The sequence below is a fragment of the Anser brachyrhynchus genome (genome assembly GCF_964034855.1).
Source record: "Anser brachyrhynchus genome assembly, chromosome: 2".
In the NCBI taxonomy this organism is placed as follows: domain Eukaryota; kingdom Metazoa; phylum Chordata; class Aves; order Anseriformes; family Anatidae; genus Anser; species Anser brachyrhynchus.
The window spans coordinates 145,807,329-145,826,829 of NC_137695.1; positions in this window are offsets into that span (position 1 = coordinate 145,807,329).

A 19,501-nucleotide genomic window follows, 5' to 3' on the forward strand; every position below is an offset into this window, starting at 1 on the left:
CTTCAGAGTTCCAGAGGATGAGTTATTTTTACGAATAATTTATGCTTATTTTTAGCTTATTTAAAGTGTATTTTGTTTATTTTAAAGAGGTAGCACTTTCTATATGCAAGCTTGATACATGACAGAACACCAGTTTTATAGGCTCCAGTTTTATTTGGTTTATTGGAAGTAGATTTTGTCAATTACCAGGATCAATACTTCCATTTTCTAAACTGACCTCATGATAACATTTTTAATTTCAAAGCAGTTGATGAAAAATCTTACATGGTGGCCTTTCATGGTCTTAGTTAAAAGACTCCTACTATTTTTAAGAGAGGGTGACAGATTTCAACTACTGCATAGCAGATGATTTTGTTAGCTATTTGCTTTTCATGAAAAATCATCATCTACCTACCATGTGTGGAATAATAGAGATTAGATTATGGGCTAATAAACCACACTTTCATGGTAAAAAATATTTACTTTACTCCTATTAAAACTTCTTTAAGACACTTGGCAAAATAATTGGGACACCAGATACAATACGTCTAGCTATCAATATATATTGTAAGGTTACCTATATCTTAGCCACCACTACAAATTTAAAACAATATGTATTGTTTTACATCCATCTTATACATCCATGTTCTAAGGAATGATCTAATAACTTGAGAGAAAATATGCAAATAATTCCAGAGACAAATGAAGTCCACGAAGTCCTAATAATTTGTTGTGGTAAAATTACCGTTCTTCCTTCACGTAGGTTGTCCCTGAGACCAGGATGAGAAATGAAATACATCCAAGAATTTCATTTACTCAAGCAGTTATGAAAATTGTGACAGTGAAAGGACCACCAGTGCTTCTGCTGACCTCTACTTTTTCTGGATAATAAACATGAACTTAGAACATCTCAGAGCCATACCAAAATACTTAAAATACCTTTTCCTTCTTATAGTCAGGAGCTTACTAGTTTTCCTGAGGCAAACAGTAATTCAACTAAGACAAGTTTAGTGTCAGATCAAAGCTGGAAAACTTTTTGACACTAATGTCTCATTTCAAAGATCTGTATCTGATCTGTGTCCATGGATCATGCTATATCATGATAACTATTTTTCTACTTAAGGAAGGAGAAAAACATTCAGAGAAGATGGATCTTAGATAAGAAATGCACTCTTAAAAAAGATAAACACTTCAGAAGGAACTGAAAAAAGTATTTCTCTATTTCAGGCTTCACAAATAACTTTTTGCTTCCATATAATAACTTCTTTTAAGATAGGACTATTTAATTATTTTTTTTTAAAGTCTGTTTAGATTGTGGCATTATATTGGAAGTATTCAGATACTTTACTGATTGGGGCCAGACAAATAAAGTTATTAAACAAATATAGCAGATAGAAGGACAAACACAAACAGAAAAATGCCTGGCTGTATCTGTGCTACCATTAATTGGATGTCATTCCAGGAAAAACTTCTATCAGCCTCTGACAGTGACTTTTAAACTATACTGTGCTCTGGAGCATTTAGGTTTTAAAAGAATGCTATCCAAACTCCAAGTTCAAAAATGTGCAACTTATTTCCCAAACTGTTTAGTTCTCATTGATTAATTGTTGGAGGAAATCACAATCACATTATAAAATGGCACATTCACACATGCCATATTTTGCATGTAGTCTGAACCAGCTGGTGTGTGATTTTTTTTTTCATTAAAATGGCAGTAGTTTTTAAAATCTGCTTCTCATTTCACCATTGTGAAAAGAAAAATAATCTTTAAAAACTAAAAAAGGTATTATGCCCAATCTTCCCAAAGGAGATATGTCAGATCAGTGAAATTATACAGTAAGTTTTATGTGATAGAAATGCTGAGCAGAAAAATCAGTAAAGGGTGAAGAGGATCTTTATAACTTTTTGAAAATATATGGAATTCATGTGTCAGACTCTACCTTGCCTTCTGTCTGAGAAATTCAAGCAGCAGTCTGAGTAATAATTTTCCTTTCCATTTAGATGTACTCTGTTACCCTGAAGTAAAATATTCTGAAATAAGACTGCATTATCCTTACCATTGTAATGATCTGTGTCCATCTCTGAACAGCAAGATTGTCAGGCAATATTATGCATTCAGCATTATAAATAGAATTGATGACCTCCAGCCTCAAGAGCATGGACTTCTACCGATAAGCCAAAGAAGTAACTTAGGAAACAAAAATGAATTTCAGTGACTTTACATACATACCAAATCACAACATTATATAAAGTGTAGACAGAGAAGGGAAAATGTCTAGCTCAAGATAATTAAATTAGAAATACCAGTTCTCTCTGTTCCTCATCCAAAACCCAGCAGAATCTACTAAACACTGCCAATATACTTTTTACTGTCGTGGTCCTCAGACTGTGATCTTGCACAGTCAGAAGGTAGGGCAGTTGCTGGTATTCAAATGAGCAACTTCCTTGCAAAACTAAGTTATGAGAAAAAGTTTTTGTGAAAGAAGCTAAATTTAGTTATTCTTTGGACAGAAAAACAAAGCATGTAATTCTTCTCTTTTCTGAGACTCCTTTAGCTTAGGAATGCAAATGGTCTGTGAAGAATACCAAAATTATTTGTTTGCTGTTTTTTGTTTGTTTTTTTTTGTTTGTTTTTGTTTTTAAAGAGCAGCCTGTGATATTCCCTACTCAGACTGTGAGTAAGGATCATAAGCAACCAAAGTAGCAGCAAAAAATGGTTTTGCAATCTGCTGACACTTCTCTTCTAATAGTTTAGAAAGTACATTATGGCTAGACAAGTCTCCTTCACAGGAAAATAACAATTCAATATTCAGTTTTTCAGAGAATAACAGTTCAATAATTAATTTTTCTTTTGGGATTAACTGGAAGAACAGTTTTCTTTTTCTTTGTTCACTTCCTCATCGTTGAATCTTCAGTCATTCACTTTTTTTTTTTTTTTTCTGATGCTATTCTGCTGATTCGTGTATTTAGACAGACTACAAGTGCCTTGTAGATGAATTCAGGAGACCTAGTCTTAATCTCATACTTTCTAGAAATGTTTTGGCAATATATTTCTATGTACCTCAGTTTCCACAACTCCCAAAAGGAAATAATAAGTGTTCAGGTGCACAGTGTAAATGAATTGGGGCCATGATATTGCCAAATGTCTTAAATGAAGCTTTATACAGTGACATGAGGACAGAATTAGTTTTCCATACGCTGTAGTGTCCAATATTAGATCAGGTCAGCACTGAGAAAATGATTTCTGTGTTCTTGGACATGAAAATATAATTGAGGACAGAAGCAATAAAAATACTCCAAAGTGGAACACAAAGCTCTGTGTTAAAAATCAAGCCAAACATTTCTACTTGTATCCAAAGCATCTTTAAAAATACATATAAAATAGAAAGCCAAGTCTTATGTTTTTACGAAAAATCATGGTAATCTCTAGCAACCTGGAAAGGAAGTTGAGGAATAAATCAGTTTGTCAGCCAGGTGGCCCTTAGTGAGTTTTCCTGAGGCCAAGGATGCATATGGCTCAGAGAAACCCATTTTGTTCATAACCCTGTCTGTTGAAGCAGAACTGCAATCCAAGTAGCAACAAGGCCATCGAAGGTTATTTGTCGCTCTTCCCCAATGAGCTGTTCAGACTTTTCAGCATTCATATGCAATGTCAGTACATATGCAATTCTCCCAGATTATAGTTGGATACAATGGATAGTCTCACCTGAGTTGAAATGCCTTGGCCATCTGTACACCTTTCTTATGCTCATTCTTTCTTCCCTGCAACACATACAACTGGCATATGCTTATGCATCCAGATATATCACCAACTACATCTGTCCAGAGGAGAAATACTGTTACCCTACACCTCACTACTGTACATGTAAGTTATTTTCAGTTCTCCCTTTAACCTGAAATAATTCTTTCCATTCTCTAAGATATGCAAGTACACCTATAATGCAAGTATCTAAAAATCTCCATGTTTGATCTTAAACAGTTAACAAAACAAATTAGTGACATAATCTTCAAAATGATGTTTGAATATAGTTAAGTAGATTCCTGCTAACTATTATATGTAGTTATGCTTAACTGTGCTTCAGATTGGAAATCTGCCATTTAAAAGTTAAGAAATGCCAAAATTAATGTTGCTCAGACAACTTCAGTTCTTTTCCTAACATATTTGGATATGACAAAATAGTTAACTACATAATTGCCTACTTTTTTTTTTTTTTTTCCTCCATTGGCCCTCTACCTCACTGCAGAAACAGCTGAACTTTTATCTTCTTCAGTCTGTATAACTCCAGGCATTGTTTATTATATAACATCTACACAGTGTATGAAGGCATATTGAAATTACACCAAAAGTGGTAACTCTGGTGGTGCCAAAGTAAGTATTCTGTTTTTTCAGAGTAATGTAAATTCTTTGTAACTTTTTTTTTTAATAGAATATCTATTAACCTCAGCTACAACTTTGAATATTCAGTTCTTCTGAAAATCATAACCTGAGTGTTTCAAGTTGAAATAACCAACAATGAAGGACTCAAAGATCTAGATTCACAAAAAGTTTAAGGTGTCCAGTTGTTATTCCAGGCACTTACATCTACCATTTGAAAACAATCAACACAAATTGCTGCTCAGCTACAACTTAGTTCCGATGTGCTCATGTTAAAGCTTGTAACTTCACAGTCAAATTGCTCAAAACCTCTTTTAGACTTAAATACTGACATACAGATGGTAGTCTTTTTGAATGCAAAATGTACCTTCCTTAAAAATTCATTAGTATTCAGAAAGATCATATACAAGAGAAAAAAACGTTCAACTGAGTTGTGGCACAATTTGAAAACAGGGTTCCCAATTGCTTCTGCAAACCTTTCTCTAACAAATCAGTGAAAACATACAGCTGTCAATGAAAATAAGCAGAAAAGCAAAACATAAAGTGACAAAAAAAAAAAAAATCATTGACTCTTGATTTTTTTTTCTGTAAAAAGTTTCACGATCAATGAATCAGAGTTAATTTATTCAGTAACTTTTGTGTCACTTAAATATCTTTTTCTTCTAAATAACTTCTGTATATTGCTTACATTTCTTTTTCCTTTCTCATAATTATGCCGTTTTCTCATAATTATGCCAGTTCTTTGTTTTGACAAAGAAAATGCAAACATAGAGAACAACTGTCTATAATGTAAGCCTATAAGATATGTAGAAATGAGAAAAACATTATCAAAAATCGAACATAAGTGCCAAATATGAATAATCCTGCTCTTGAAACAAAATAAACTTGGGATAACCCACAAAATATACAGATTGGCTTCCATTTTTTAAAAAAAGCACAAACACAGAAGCTATTTTCACAGTATTTTCACATTAGGCACCTGGTTTAAGAGTCCCAGCACTTTTAACTTCAGGTATAGTTGATGGAGAATTTGATGAGCATACTGTTCCAGAAGACACATCTGAGTGCCTCAGGCTCCCACTCAATTATTTAACTGATAATCTTTTTTACTTTGAGGGTAAAGATAGTCTAAGAATATGAACCTCTTAAGGTAAACACCATAACTTGATGCACAAAACTAGATAGACTCAAATTCTTCTTCCCTTGCCTCCAGCTGAGGAGGCATAAAGGAATATCAGACGTGGAACCTCACACTGAGCAAGTGACGTAAACGGAGCAAAACAAGCAGTGTTTTACTAATGCCCATTTCCAGATTTACTGTCAATCAAGTTTTCCAGCGATGCACATAGCAGGAACCCTTTTGTTGATGCTGGTTTTGGCAAAGAAATAATCTTCTGTATATGCAGTTTACTTAAAACCTGCAGCCAGTTCCCCGTCTTTAACAGACGGAAACTGTCGGGGAGAAATATTTCTAAAACAAAGCAAATTGATTTAACGTCATTTATTTAGGATCAAACAAAGTGATGCAAAGCCTAAATACAGCTAAAAATCCTCAGAAAGCAATAGTAATAGGAGAATGGGTGTGCTAGGATAAGATGTGATCATGGAAAAACTGCTCTGTGAGTAGCTCTTTATATATTGTACATGGACATTTAAGGCAGTTACCTCGTTAAAAAAAAAGTTAACTTTTGAAATCTTTGTTGATCATTCTGCCACCTTTAACATTAGAATTAACTGAATGATCATATGTACTAACTGAATTGCTACAGCAACCATGAACCAAATATTGGGGGGGGGGGAGAATTATATATATATTATTATATATATATTGACAACTAGAATATGCTTAAGTAAATGAAAGAAAAAATATTTATTTTTGGTTGAAGATAGAATGTTTATGAACATTAATTTTCTATGAAAAATAAAAATTTACAACTCAATATTTTAGAGGGCTAGAGAAGTCATTCTCCAGTATAATCCTTGATCAGTGAGAAACTGTTATATCTGTTCCTAAAGCATATAACTTTAAAACATTTGAGATTGCTTTTAGCTAGGGCAGGAGAGGCCAAGTATATCTTGAGATAAACATCTAAAGTAACTAGGTAGCTGAACAAAACTGGGTGCCTTGAAGCCCTGTTAGATCCTCAGTCTGCCTCTAGTTGCAGAGCTAGCTGCTCAAAACAGTTTCATCGAAGCCAGACTGCTGAATTGGACATTTTCAAGCAGACCTGTAAGAACCACCATCGTTCAAAGTGAACTAGGCAGTGATCTTTGGCTAAAAAAAGGCAAATCCTTCCTCATCCTATTCACAGTTCTTGAAATTCTCACTAACTCACACACTTGCTTCTTGTAAAATATGCCAGCAGCTCTTAATAGTGTTTGGTTTTTATTCAGCAGTTTAGCTGGCCTGTGGGATGAAATAGTTCTTCTGTTCTCTGAGAATTTAAGCTGTACCTCCTAACCTCTGATAAGTTCCCAGCAGCTGTCAGTAGAGTATTTCTGGGTATAACTCCTTTACTTTTGTCCTCGCTATTCAGTCATTCCATTTTACACATGTATTTGAAGATTCGATGCACTCAGTAGGAAGGAGAAGAGTGGATAACCCAGAAGTTAAGGCACTTGCTATCCACTCACACCATGTTTTAATCATTTTTAATCATTCTGCTCACAACATATTTCCCTAAGCAGATCCCACAATGAAACATTCAGCAACATGTCAAATTTATAACTTTATAGGTCCCAAGTACAAACAAGGCACCCATTGAACAGGACAGACTATGTGTAGGCAATTCTTGGAAGTTCCACAAGCAGATATTTAAGTATCCAGAGTAGTATCAAGAAGCTTGTATTCCTAATAAAAATAAAGAATTTAAAAATAAAATAAAATAAAATGGAAGGAGCTGCAAGGTTAGGTAGCAAGGAACTGAACTGGGGCTTGGACTTTGATGAAACTTTAAGTGCCAAAGTATTTTTGTGGGTCCAACTCAGAGCATTCAGCTATGCTGAGTTTACACTTGTTACAGCTGAGAGGAAAAGGTAGCTTCCAAACCAACTTTATACCTCCCTTGTTCCTGGGAGCAGTAAGGTGCCAAACCACCCACTGGCACAATAAATCAAAAAATCAAAAGCTGGCAGGTGGAATTATGGGTAAATTACATGCAAATAAAGCTGATCAGAACTGGCTTTTCTTCTTCCCCAGTATGAAAAGCAGAGTACTTTATCCTCAAGGCTTTCTGGCCAAGAATCATACAAAAGACAGTCAAGTAAAGTTCTGTAATAGTTTACTATTAACTGGACTAGATTGTACAAATCTTGCTTCTGTGCATGAATACTTATTCACGGTAGTTGCTGAGGTTTTTTTGTTTGTTTGTTTGTTTGTTTGTTTGTTTCCTCCTATTGAAACTTGTAAGCCTGCTTTCCTCGATAAGTTTTTATTAATATGAATAAAGACTATACAGTCAAGCCAAAATCCATATTTCAGCTACTCAGAAATACAGGCTTGTATTTTTCCCTTGTTCATGTCTTTTATTTTGGGAATGAGTTTAATCTCATTCCAGCCCCCAGCCATAAGCTAAGAGTTCAGAGAAAAAATCAGCCTCAGAAATGTCAAACACAATGTAAATGTAAGGAAGCCTATTCACATAGGAGTCATTCTTGTAGGTCTAGATCTCATGCACTCTGCATCTTCTAGTCCAACAGAATGACCCAGAAGGGACAACTGAGTATCCCAAAACAGTTTCTTCTGGATTTTAGCCGTCTTTGCTGGGAAGCTGGTAATATAGAAAATATTTCTTAGCATGCCCAGATTTTTAAGATATTTGACTCTTTATTTATGAAAGGATGTATGGTGGATAAAATATTTTCATTTAGCTCAAAAAGTTTTAATGATTTTCCAGGTTAACTCTCAAATAGTGATGACAGAAAAGTAAGAAACAATTATGGTATTTTGAGAAGTAGGAGCTCTTAGTTCTGACAGAGAAATGGTATCAGGCTGTGCTTTCTTTTGCTTTGATTAAAGAAATCCAGCCTTGCCTACAGAGCTTCCTGTCCACTTCAACGTTTTCAAACAAGAGTTATGCAGCAAGCAAATGAAAGATTTTTTCCCCTCTCCTTCCCCAAGGGATCGTACTGAATCCTCTCAGAAAAATAAAACTCTTCCTGGAGAAACATCTCCAGCCTTTTAGATGGAAAAAGACTTCATTTCTCTCTCAAGAGTTTTAGTTAACTGTCTAGTAAATAACTCAAATGATCTCTGCAATCATCTGTCTATATTTGGTCATGGTTTGTTGTTTGGTTTTTTTCAGTTGTGATGTTGAGTTAACCTTGGCTGGCCACCAGGTGCCCACCAAGCCACTCTCTCACTCTCTGTCCTCAGCAGTACTGAGGTAGAAAATACAGTGTAAGAGCTCATTGGTTGAGATAGGGACAGGGAGATTACTAACCAATTACAGTCATGGGCAAAACAGACTCAACTTGGGAAGAATTAATTTAATTTATTGACAGTTAATAATAGAGTAGGGTAGTGAAAAACAAAATTAAAACCACCTTCCCCCTACCCCCTTTTTTTCCAAAGTCATCTACACTCCTGACTCTTCGACCTCTTCCTCCACCATGAGTGGCGCATGTAGATAGGGAATGGGAGCTGTGGTCATTTCACAACACCTTGTCTCTGCCGATCCTTCCTCCTCACACTGTTTCCCAGGGATGGGTGAGGTGTCCCTTCCACAAGATATATGAACTACTGCAATGGAGGTTCTTCCTACACGTTGCAGTTCTTTCAGAATTGCTCCTTCATGTGTCCTTTACTTGGGTTACAATCCTTTAGTAACGAAGTGCTGCACTGTGGGTTCCTGCAAAAAAAACCTGCTCTACCATGGGCTCCTCTCCATGGGCTGAGGTTCTGGCTTGGAGTCTGCTCCTGCATGGGACTCCTGGTCCCAGGAAAACTTCTACTCTGACACCTGGAGCACCTCCTCCCCCTCGTTCTTCACTGACCTCAGTGTCTGCAGGGCTGTTTCCCTCACATTTTCTCACTCTTTCTCACAACAGCTATTCTGCAGCATTTTTTTTTTTTTAATTTTGCTTTCACAAGGGTTGCAACCAGCATCACTTATGGACTCACTTTGGCCAATGGTGGGTCCTATGTCAAGCTGCCTAAATGACATTGCCTGAGATGGGGCAGCTCTTGGTCTCTAATCATAGAGGCTATTCCTCCAGCCCCTCCTGCTACCAAAACCCAGTCACGTAAACTCGATGTAGATGTAAACTATTCCTCTTTACCACACAGATGCATTTTATCAATACGTTTTATGCTAAGGCATTCTCCATGTGATTCCAGACATTTCTGTGGTACTGGAAAGGGGGTGGTAAACCAAAATTTTACATTTTTTCACCTTCTAGATGGTAAACAAAGACTTGTCTTACCTCCCTAGTCTCCCTTTCTGTAACAGCTCTGAAAAATGATAGCTGGGTTGGAAGCTGCATAAAAGATAAGAGTTGCTTGTACTGTCTGCATTTATTTATTTATTTATTTATTTAATCTATTTGTTCCTGGATGTCTATTATTAACTTCATTATCTAAAAGACAGGTATTTGAATTAACTGAATGCAGTCAACTTACATTTTCGTTGCATACTTATGTGGGTGATATATTTGTCATGAATTAGAATTATGAAGTTTTGTAACAGAGGCACAGCCACTTTGGATTTCTTACCTAACTCTCTTTAGAAATAGAATTTGAGATCAGGGTGGCATGCCTAAATATAACAATCAAATACTGGAGGCTATCCAAATTGTGTGAAAGCTCATCATATGTAGAAGAAATATATTTTCTGAAGCAAGAAGTGAGCTTCTTAAGTGGAATTCAGCACTTCATTCTGTGCTTGGCTGGAACTGTCACATGCTGGTCAAACCAATATTTTCTTAAAATTCTCAGAGCTATCCCTTACCGTTATGAAGAGCAATCAGAAGAAATAAAACTGTCAAAAAAGAGGTTTGGGAGTAAGATTTAGAAACAGAAGTTATTTTTTCTTATTCTTTTTAAAGAAGGTCAGTCACATAGAAGACTATTTTTCTCTGTTTTTCATATGTCAGTACAGATCATCTTACTCCATTACAAGGGTAAAACTGATTTCTTTTTGAAAGGGTGCATTTTCTGAAAGGGAATTTTGCATTAGAATAATCCTTTGATTTAAGTTATAGTGCATTATCATTACTGGTTAATTTCCTTCAACAGGTTTCAAGACTATGGGAATCTAAAATAACACTGGAAAATTAAACCCATACATCCTACAATCCAGTGCATTTCTCCACTCACAAATTTTCCCCGTGTTCTTTAGTGCATTCTATATGTTAATTAATTTTGTGTTGCTTTGAAAAATATGTCCTATTTCTTAATAGCAGAATTTTATAGTAGCTTGTCAACAGTAATTGACAAAAATTGAGAGACAATACTAACCTCTAATTTCTCTTTAGAAGAAACAAAATAAACTAAAATAGCAAGACCAACTGAGTAGATGAAAAACTAGAAAACCTTCAGAAAGCAATGGGAGGCAGCAGAATTCCAGAACGCAGCTGGTTTCAGCCAAGAATATTGTTGTTTTTTTTGTTTGTTTGTTTGTTTGGTTTTTTGGAAAGGAATCTGGTAACAACTCAGAGTACAATGAACTGAACCAGGAGATGGTACAACAGACCTCCCATGTGGACCACAATGCATGGTCTAACTGGAAAATGACAACAGTAACCATATTCAGAACAACAAACTTTAAAGGGTTGCACTCACTGGGTAACATACACTCCATGAGAACTTTGGCTACCTATGCACTCTCAACTTTGTTAATTTGAAAAAGAGGACAAGAATTTAAATATATGAGCCTTTAATTTGGAACATTTTTTATGATCAGTAATTTCTATATTTTTTCATGTTATATATTTAACAAGTTTTTCTTGTATTCCCTTAATACACTACCTGTGATACAGCTCTAGGAGCAGCTCTGACTTCTTGTTTTATAGTTTTAATACACACACTAATGACAGGATATTATGGGCCATCACATACAAGAGTGCTTGGCTTTAGTTTTAAAAAAATACGCCCTACCACTGTATGTGAGAAGGACAGCCTGATACAATGAATAAAATACTCTCATCTCACTACTGAGATCAAGGTTCAAGGCTGCAGATGACCTTCATAAAATGGATTTAGCTCAGCTTCTTCATCTGTCATTAAAAGGAATATATCACCATGCAGAACCAACATGACAACTTAAATTGAAACAAGACATGAAGCTATGAAGAAATTAATAACCAACACTAGTTCTTTGCACCTTCAGAGGCTGTTGCTTTCAGGTAGAAGATGAGGTCTCAGTTAGGTCAGTGTTCTTTTGAACTTCATCTGTCAAAGCTTTGGAGGTATTTAACTAATATCAATTTAACAATCTTTTAAAGTAGAAATATTCACAATACATAATTAAAAATAATGAAATCCATCTGGATGTATTTACACTGTGCAAAAGACCAGAACTACTATGGCAGAGTATTTATCAGGTAAATAATATGTTTTATTTACAAATATTTACCTATTATACCAGAAGACCTACCAATAACCTTTCCAGTTTCCTGTGTATATGCTAAGGTTATAAAAAATAGAGGCTAATAACATATTTACCTGAAAGATGAGTCTATGTAGAGAAGATACATCATTTTTTATCTTCCTATAGAATTTTCTAACAAGAAAATAATTATTAAGGTAACAAAGGAATATTGTTATTTTAACAATAATAGATACCTGAAGGTGAAATATGAGCCAAGTCTACATCGCTGTTTGTTGTGGTTTAACCCGGCTGGCAGCTAAACACCACACAGCCATTCGCTCACCCTCCCCCTTCCCTCTCTGGGATGGGGGAGAGAAACGGGAAAGTGAAGCCGGTGAGTTGAGATAAAGACAGTTTATTACGACAGGAATATAATAATAACAATAATAATAATAATAGTGATAATGATAATAGTATTAATAATAATAATGTGTAAGAAAACAAGTGATGCACAATGCAATTGCTCACCACCCGCTGACCGATGCCCAGCCTATCCCAGAGCAGCCAGTCCCACACCCCGGCCAGCTACCCCTATATATTGTTTAGCATGACGTCAGATGGTATGGAATACCCCTTTGGCCAGTTTGGGTCAGCTGTCCTGGGTCTGTCCCCTCCCAGCTCCTGCTGCACCCCTAGCCTGCTCGCTGGCAGGACAGAGCGAGAAGCCGAAAAGTCCTTGGCCTGGTGTAAACACTGCTCTGCAACAATTAAAACATCAGCATGTTATCAGCGCTCTTCTCATCCTAATCCAAAACATAGCACCCTACCAGCTACTATGAGGAAAAATTAACTCTGTCCTAACTGGAACCAGGACACTGTTATAGATCTATCTCACGAAATTTCCACCTAAGCAAGAATGGTTTGCACTGGAGCAACCTATCTGCACATACAGTACACACTCTTACAGTACTCCAGAGCATCACAGAAATTTCTATGCTTTGAAGGATGAGAACTGCTCGTGCACATTATCAAACACACAAGTAGTGGCAACTCCCTGGCAGGACCCTTCAAATATTACCATAGAACCACACATATATGCCACGTAGCCCTATCCCACCAGCCAGTACTGAAATATGCTTCATTTGTTATTGAAATGATTTTTGTGTAGTTATAGGCTGAGTTAAGGAAACCTGGGTCATGAGACAAATATCAAATATTGGGTGCAGTATAAGCAGTCTCAAAGTACTTCTGCTGGGCTTGGGATCCATATGGGCAGAATATCATGCTGATGGATTTCCACTACCTAATATTTTTGTTTGTTTGTTTTTCTTTGGGACTAGGATACTTTGGTGAGTTTCTATGAGTTCTTTAGTTATCCATCCTAGTGTGCATTAGAGCATAAACATTTTTCCTTAGTTGAAGGCTCAGATGTGTTTGGTAATCCAGATATGTGCTAGCAAGAGGTACAAAACAGCATACTACAAGTAGGGAGACAAAGTGAATCTGTTCAATGGCATGAAGCATGGGACATAAGTCCCTTTTTTATGTCAGCAGATCAAAGACAAAATATAGTCAGTTTATTCCTGTAAAGGCCAGAAGTATGACTTTTTACTTTGTCACTGTTTATCACAAAACACTTGTTTGCTCTCCTCCATCTTACAGTCTGTAGACAAGATGCCACCCAAAGCTCTCCACAATAACTCTAAAAATTGGGAGAATGAAGCCTAATCTCCTTGGGAAGGAAAAGCTCTACAGGAGGTAGTCAACGTTAAGAGAAGCAGTTCCAGGAATTGTAGCAGTCTGTGTAGATAGGAGAGAATAATCTAGGTTATACAAAGTAACTGTAAATATAAAAAATGCATCCAAGCCCTCTTTAGTTTTGTGTTTGTCCTCTCCAAAAGCATTAGATACACAGTCCTTGTATTAGACTTTTCCAGACATTTCAGATGCAGAACTTTACTTGGTTCTGGAGATGATAAAGAAAGATCTTGTATTGTACAAGACAGAAGGTACAAGAAAGTAATCTCTTTCAGACCAGTCATCAACTCAGAAATTTTAAAAAGCAAATGAGACTAAATGAGTCTCTGAGTTTTCTCTGTGATATTAGTTCATCCTCAACTGTAACCATTTTTGCTTTAAATTGGCACACATAAGAGGTGAAATAACCCTGCAAAGAAGTAGGAGAGCTCCTGCAGTGAAGTTCTTAAAATTCAGGATCACAACATCCAGGACAGTAGCTATTATTTACTGCGCCCCTGCCCCAGTCTTGTAATCGCAGTATTGGAGAAATATGTTCTCAGTGTGAAACCAGTGACAAGTGTGGCCTCCTCTGCTGGCAAGACCCTGCTCCAGAATACTCCAAATAAAAAAAAGGTGGGGGGGGGGGGGGGGGGGGGGACAGAGAAGAGAGGAAAGAAGGAGAAGAAAGCAAAAAAGGAAACAAGGAAGGACAGACTATGCCACAAGGATACATTCATCAGCTCTTAAGGGCCTGAACATGAGAAATGACATGGGCAAAAACACTGTGTTCCATTAGTCCAGTCAATGGGGCCACTCTCTTGACACTGACTGCTATAAATCTGTGTAGATAGATTCACTATTGTGAATGGTCAACAGGCCATAGGCATGAGGTTCACTTGCCAGAGGCCCATGCTACCTAGGTGGGCTGCTGAGCATCTCAACATTTCCAAAATACATGTCAACGGTTGAAAACATTCTGATTTTTTAAATCTCTCATTTCTGAATCATAAGGCCTAAAAGGGTGTGTTTTTTTCTTTTTTTTTTTCTTTTATTCCCCTAGCTACGTATTTATGAAGAGAAAAAAAAAAAAAAAAAAAAGCTTGCAGGGATGTGGAAGAATTACACGTATTCTTCCCTCCAAAACACCTGGAGTTACTGTCCTCAGAAGTTTTATACCTCAAAAGACAAACGAAACCAAACATTTAGGCGAGACCAAACTTGGAAAATTTTACCCCCAAAGGAGGAATGTTCTGAAATACATCTGCACATAAAAACAGGAGATTGTAATGAAAGCCTCAAAATAACCTATAATTATATTTTGCACTATCTCTCAAGGAATAATATACCTTATTATTAATGGAGCAGCAAATAATGTGGCACCCAGTAGATGGAGAAAACCTTTTGTAGTTATGTGTAATTATATATAATTTTTGGCCATGACTTCAGAGTAATTCTGAAAATGAGTGGAATTTTTGGTCCAGCTATTTGTCCTTGCATGATTTTAAATTGCAGTGCTCCATTTAAGAAGTCAAAGAACTTACTCTGTTGTGCAGTTTAAATTAAAATATGATATATGTCTTAAAATTATAAAAGTAATTTTGCTAGTGTTCTTCACTTTTTTTTTGTGAAAAGCAGAAAGATTACAGCTGCTGCTCATAACTAATATGTTGTAACATATATCTAACTGCAATTCATTATCAGTGTACATTTCTGAAAACTTGAAATGAAAAAAAAGAAAATGCAATTCTTGTTTTGAAGGATATTGAACAACTTCACTAACCTGTACTATAAAATGCAGTATTTTACATGAAGTCAATGCTAGATGAAAAGCAAGTTTTCCACTTCATAAGAATATCTTTTGTATTGATTTTCTTTTGTATTGTTGCTGTTTTTCATTTGGTTTCAACTCAGTCAAATACCAAATATTGCCTTTACCCTTTCCTGAATGCACCTATGATTGAGGGTGACACAGACTCATCAGAACAGAGAAAATGTTCCAAGCAACAGGATTTATGTATAAAGTCATTTCTGCCTGTGACTGGCCTCCTAACCTCTGCCCAATGGAAGGAATAGAAAGTTCCTTCTCTCTTGGAATATTCTGGTGCTTACAGACCAATGCAAATATATTGGTAACTTTCAGAGACAATTTATTGCATAGATAGGATTAACAGCTGCCTAGAATGACTTGTTTAACATAGCGTACTTTCTGCTCTTCTTACGACCAGAGATACAGAATTAGTCCAAATAATGTTAGTGCTGGGGAAAAACATTGAGAAGGATGAAGGGAGTTAGCAGGGAGATGTAAAGGACAACTAAGTCTTTGCTTAATGAAATGAAACTTTTCTACAATGCCATCCCAAATATAACTCCTTCCATCAGTCTGCCAAGATGTATAGAAGATTAAATAAGGATTTCTTGGAGGAATATGAAGAAGCAATGTTTTCTCAGGGTGGGTGCATAAAGACCTCTGTGAAGATGGAAGTGGGGATGGAGCAGAGGAAAAGGGTCTGGTAGTTAGAGGAAGACAATGAGGGGGATAGCAAGGTGTCTGGGAGAGAGCAAAAGAAACTCCACATCCGCTTATGTGTTCCCTGAAGTCTTATGAAGACACACTGTTCCCTCTCCTACTGTCTCCACTGAGGTCTCTCTCTGCCTCCTTCATCCTGGACTCAGACCTTTCACTGAGCACTTTCTCTTGTGTCTCAGGATCTTTCTTGACATTAGAAATGGATTGTTCTTGCAGTGCAAAAAGCCTAAAGCTTAATTTGTTCCTGTCAATCCGGTTTACAGTCAAAGACCTCTCAGTATTTAAAAAAAAAAAAAATTGCTTTTCTTAAAATAGGTAAAAATATCTTTGATATAGCTTGATTCCTGTCAACAGCAAAGTCTGTGGTGATAGGAAAGACTGAAGTTGCATAGGAAGACATTAGGGCCCTGTATCTGTATTACTGGGAAATTTGATTGGTCTCTAGAACATGTGCCGTTGGGGAAAGTGGTACTTGCAAAAGGACACTTCTAAAGAAATACATGTTGAAGGAGCCATAGCTGCCTCTTTGAGGTAGGGAAAAGCTCTTTCTGTCTTACTTAAAACTGTGGTGTCGTTGCCCTGATATGCCTATTGCCATAGGCAACAGTCTATGCCTGAAGCAAGACCTTTAATCAGAGCTTACTAGTCTGTACATTTAAAGTGGGATTCATCTAACCCAATGTGAGTACTTATTGTGTATTATCTCTTTAAAGAGAGAAATAAGGAATTCTAGTGAGTGATTTGTCTAATTCTAGAGTAAACATATGACATAGATGAGATGAAAAGCTCCCTGAGCATGACCTAAACATGTTTGTCTCCTGGAAGATTGTCTCTAGGTTGCTAAATCATATACAGACAACTGCCCATACTACCACTCAATATGCCTGAACATACATAAAGAAATATTTTCACCAGCTATTGATAACATGGACAATTTGAGGGGGAGGTATAATAAATTTTGTAGTAACAGGGAGGAAGAGAATTTGTCCTGATACTGCTCTTTTAAAGTTACAGACTTTTTAATTGTTGTAGCTATTCTATCCCATCTTTCTATTCCCGAATTTTAACTTTAAGAAAAAAAAAAAAAAAAAGAATATTTTTAAAATGAAAATGAAAAGGTAACTAACAATAGGAACAACTGAAATTACAACTGTGGAAGTAATTATATTAAGATTAACATAATAAGATTAACATAATAATTTCTATCACCCAAAGTCTCTTCTCTACTGAGGTCATGTCAAAATCAAGTTTATCATAAAAGAAAGAAATAAAGATTATTATTTTATAAAGAGGCAACAAGCATTTCATTCAGGAGTTTTAGAAAGCAACAACAGTTAGGAGAAGCTGGGACTGGTGGGGAACATGAAACTCAAGGGCAGTGACCATGAAATGATGCAGTTTAAGACCCTGAGAGCAGCAAAGAGGGAGCACAGCAAGCTCCCTGCCCTGGAATTTGGGAGAGCAAACTTTGGCTTCTTCAGGGGGTTTCTTGGTAGAGTACCATGGGACAAAGCCCTGGAGGGGAGAGAGGCCCAAGATTGCTGGTCACTTGATATTCAAGGATCACCTCCTCCAAACTCAGTTATGATGCATCCCAACAAAGAGGAAGTCAGACAAAAGCGCCAGGAGACCTTCAAGGATGAAAAAGGAGCACCTGGCCAAAGTGAAACTGAAAAAGGAGGCTTACAGATGGTGGAAACAAGAACAGATATCCTGGGAAGAATATAGAAACTGTCCGAGAAACCAGGGATCAAGTTAAGATAGATAAAGCCCTATTAGAATTAAACTTGTCCATGGACATCAAGGACAACAAGAAAGGCTTCTATAGGTACGTAAGTGATAAAAAGGAAAACTGGAGAGATTGTGGGCCTGCTGGAAAACTGCTCAGACACATGGTAAATAAAGAGGTTATAAAGATTGGTGACAGCCAATATGGTTTCTCTAAGGGCAGATGGTGCCTGACAAATTTGGTGGACTTCTATGATGGAATTACAGCATTAGTGGATAGGGGAAGAGCAACAAACATCATCTACCTGGACTTGTGTAAGGCATTTGACAGTGTTTCCTGTGATATCCTTGTCTCTCAATTGGAGAGAAATTGAGTTGATGAATGGACCACTTGGTGGGTAAGTAATTGGTTGGATGGTCACAATCAACAAGTTGTGGTCAATGGCTCCATGTCCAAGTGGAGATCAGTAACAAGTAGTGTTCCTCAGGGGTCAATATTGGGACGGGTGTTGTTTAACATCTTTGTTGGTGACATGGACAGTGAGACTGAGTGCACCCTCAGCAAGTCAGTGACTCCAAGCTGTGTGGTGCGGTTAACACTCTGGAGGGAAGGTATACCATCCAGGAGGACCTTGACAAGCTCTGGAGGTGGGCCTGTGAGAACCTCACGATGTTCAACAAGACCAAGTGTAAGATCCTGCACTTGGGCCAGGGCAAGCACAAATACAGGCTGAGTGGAGAATGGATTGAGAGCAGCTCAAGGACCTGGGGATGCTGGTTGACAAGAAATTCAACATGAGCTGGAAATGGGTGCTTGCAGCCCAGAAAGCCAACTATATACTGGACTACATCAAAAGAAGCATGGCCAGCAGGCTGAAGGAAGTGATTCTCCCCCTCTACTTTGCTCTTGTGAGACCCCACCTGGAGCATTGTGTTCAGCTCTGGGGCCCCAGCACAAGGAGGACATGGACCTATTAGGTCGAGTCCAGAGGATGATCAAAGGGATGGAGCACCTCTCCTATGAAGATAGGCCAAGGGAGTTGGGGTTGTTCAGCCCAGAGAAGAAAAGGCTCAGGTGAGACCTTATAACACCCTTTGAGTCCCTAAAGGGACCTACAGGAAAGCAGGAGAGAGACTATCAGTTTTCTTCCAATTTTAATTTATATGTTGTCCCCATTTGTACTGCTGTCAGAAGATTCTGTATGAAAAGATTCTTGTTCATCAGATGGGGATCCCACTAGCCTGCTCTAAAAGGAAAGATCAGGGCTGTTCTTATGTCCTTTGTTGAAGAATCACAATTAAGAATCATATTGTTTTTGAACATTTGTCCATATTTCATTTTTAAAACTAGTTTCTCCTATGAACACTACTACCTTCACTGACTTTAGTTGATGTAATATGAGACCAAACACTAATCCAAAAACCACAGTGCTCAAGTCAACACCATTCCTCTTTTTTTTTTCCTTCACACCTGACTGCAACAATTAGATACTGTATAGAGTATCAAAGGCAAAGCCTAATAAATTCATAACAATAACCTTTACTAGTGCAAGAAAGACTTGACTGCCTGTCTGTAAAAGCCATTTTCTGCATCATTATTACTCAGCTATTATGTGGATCATT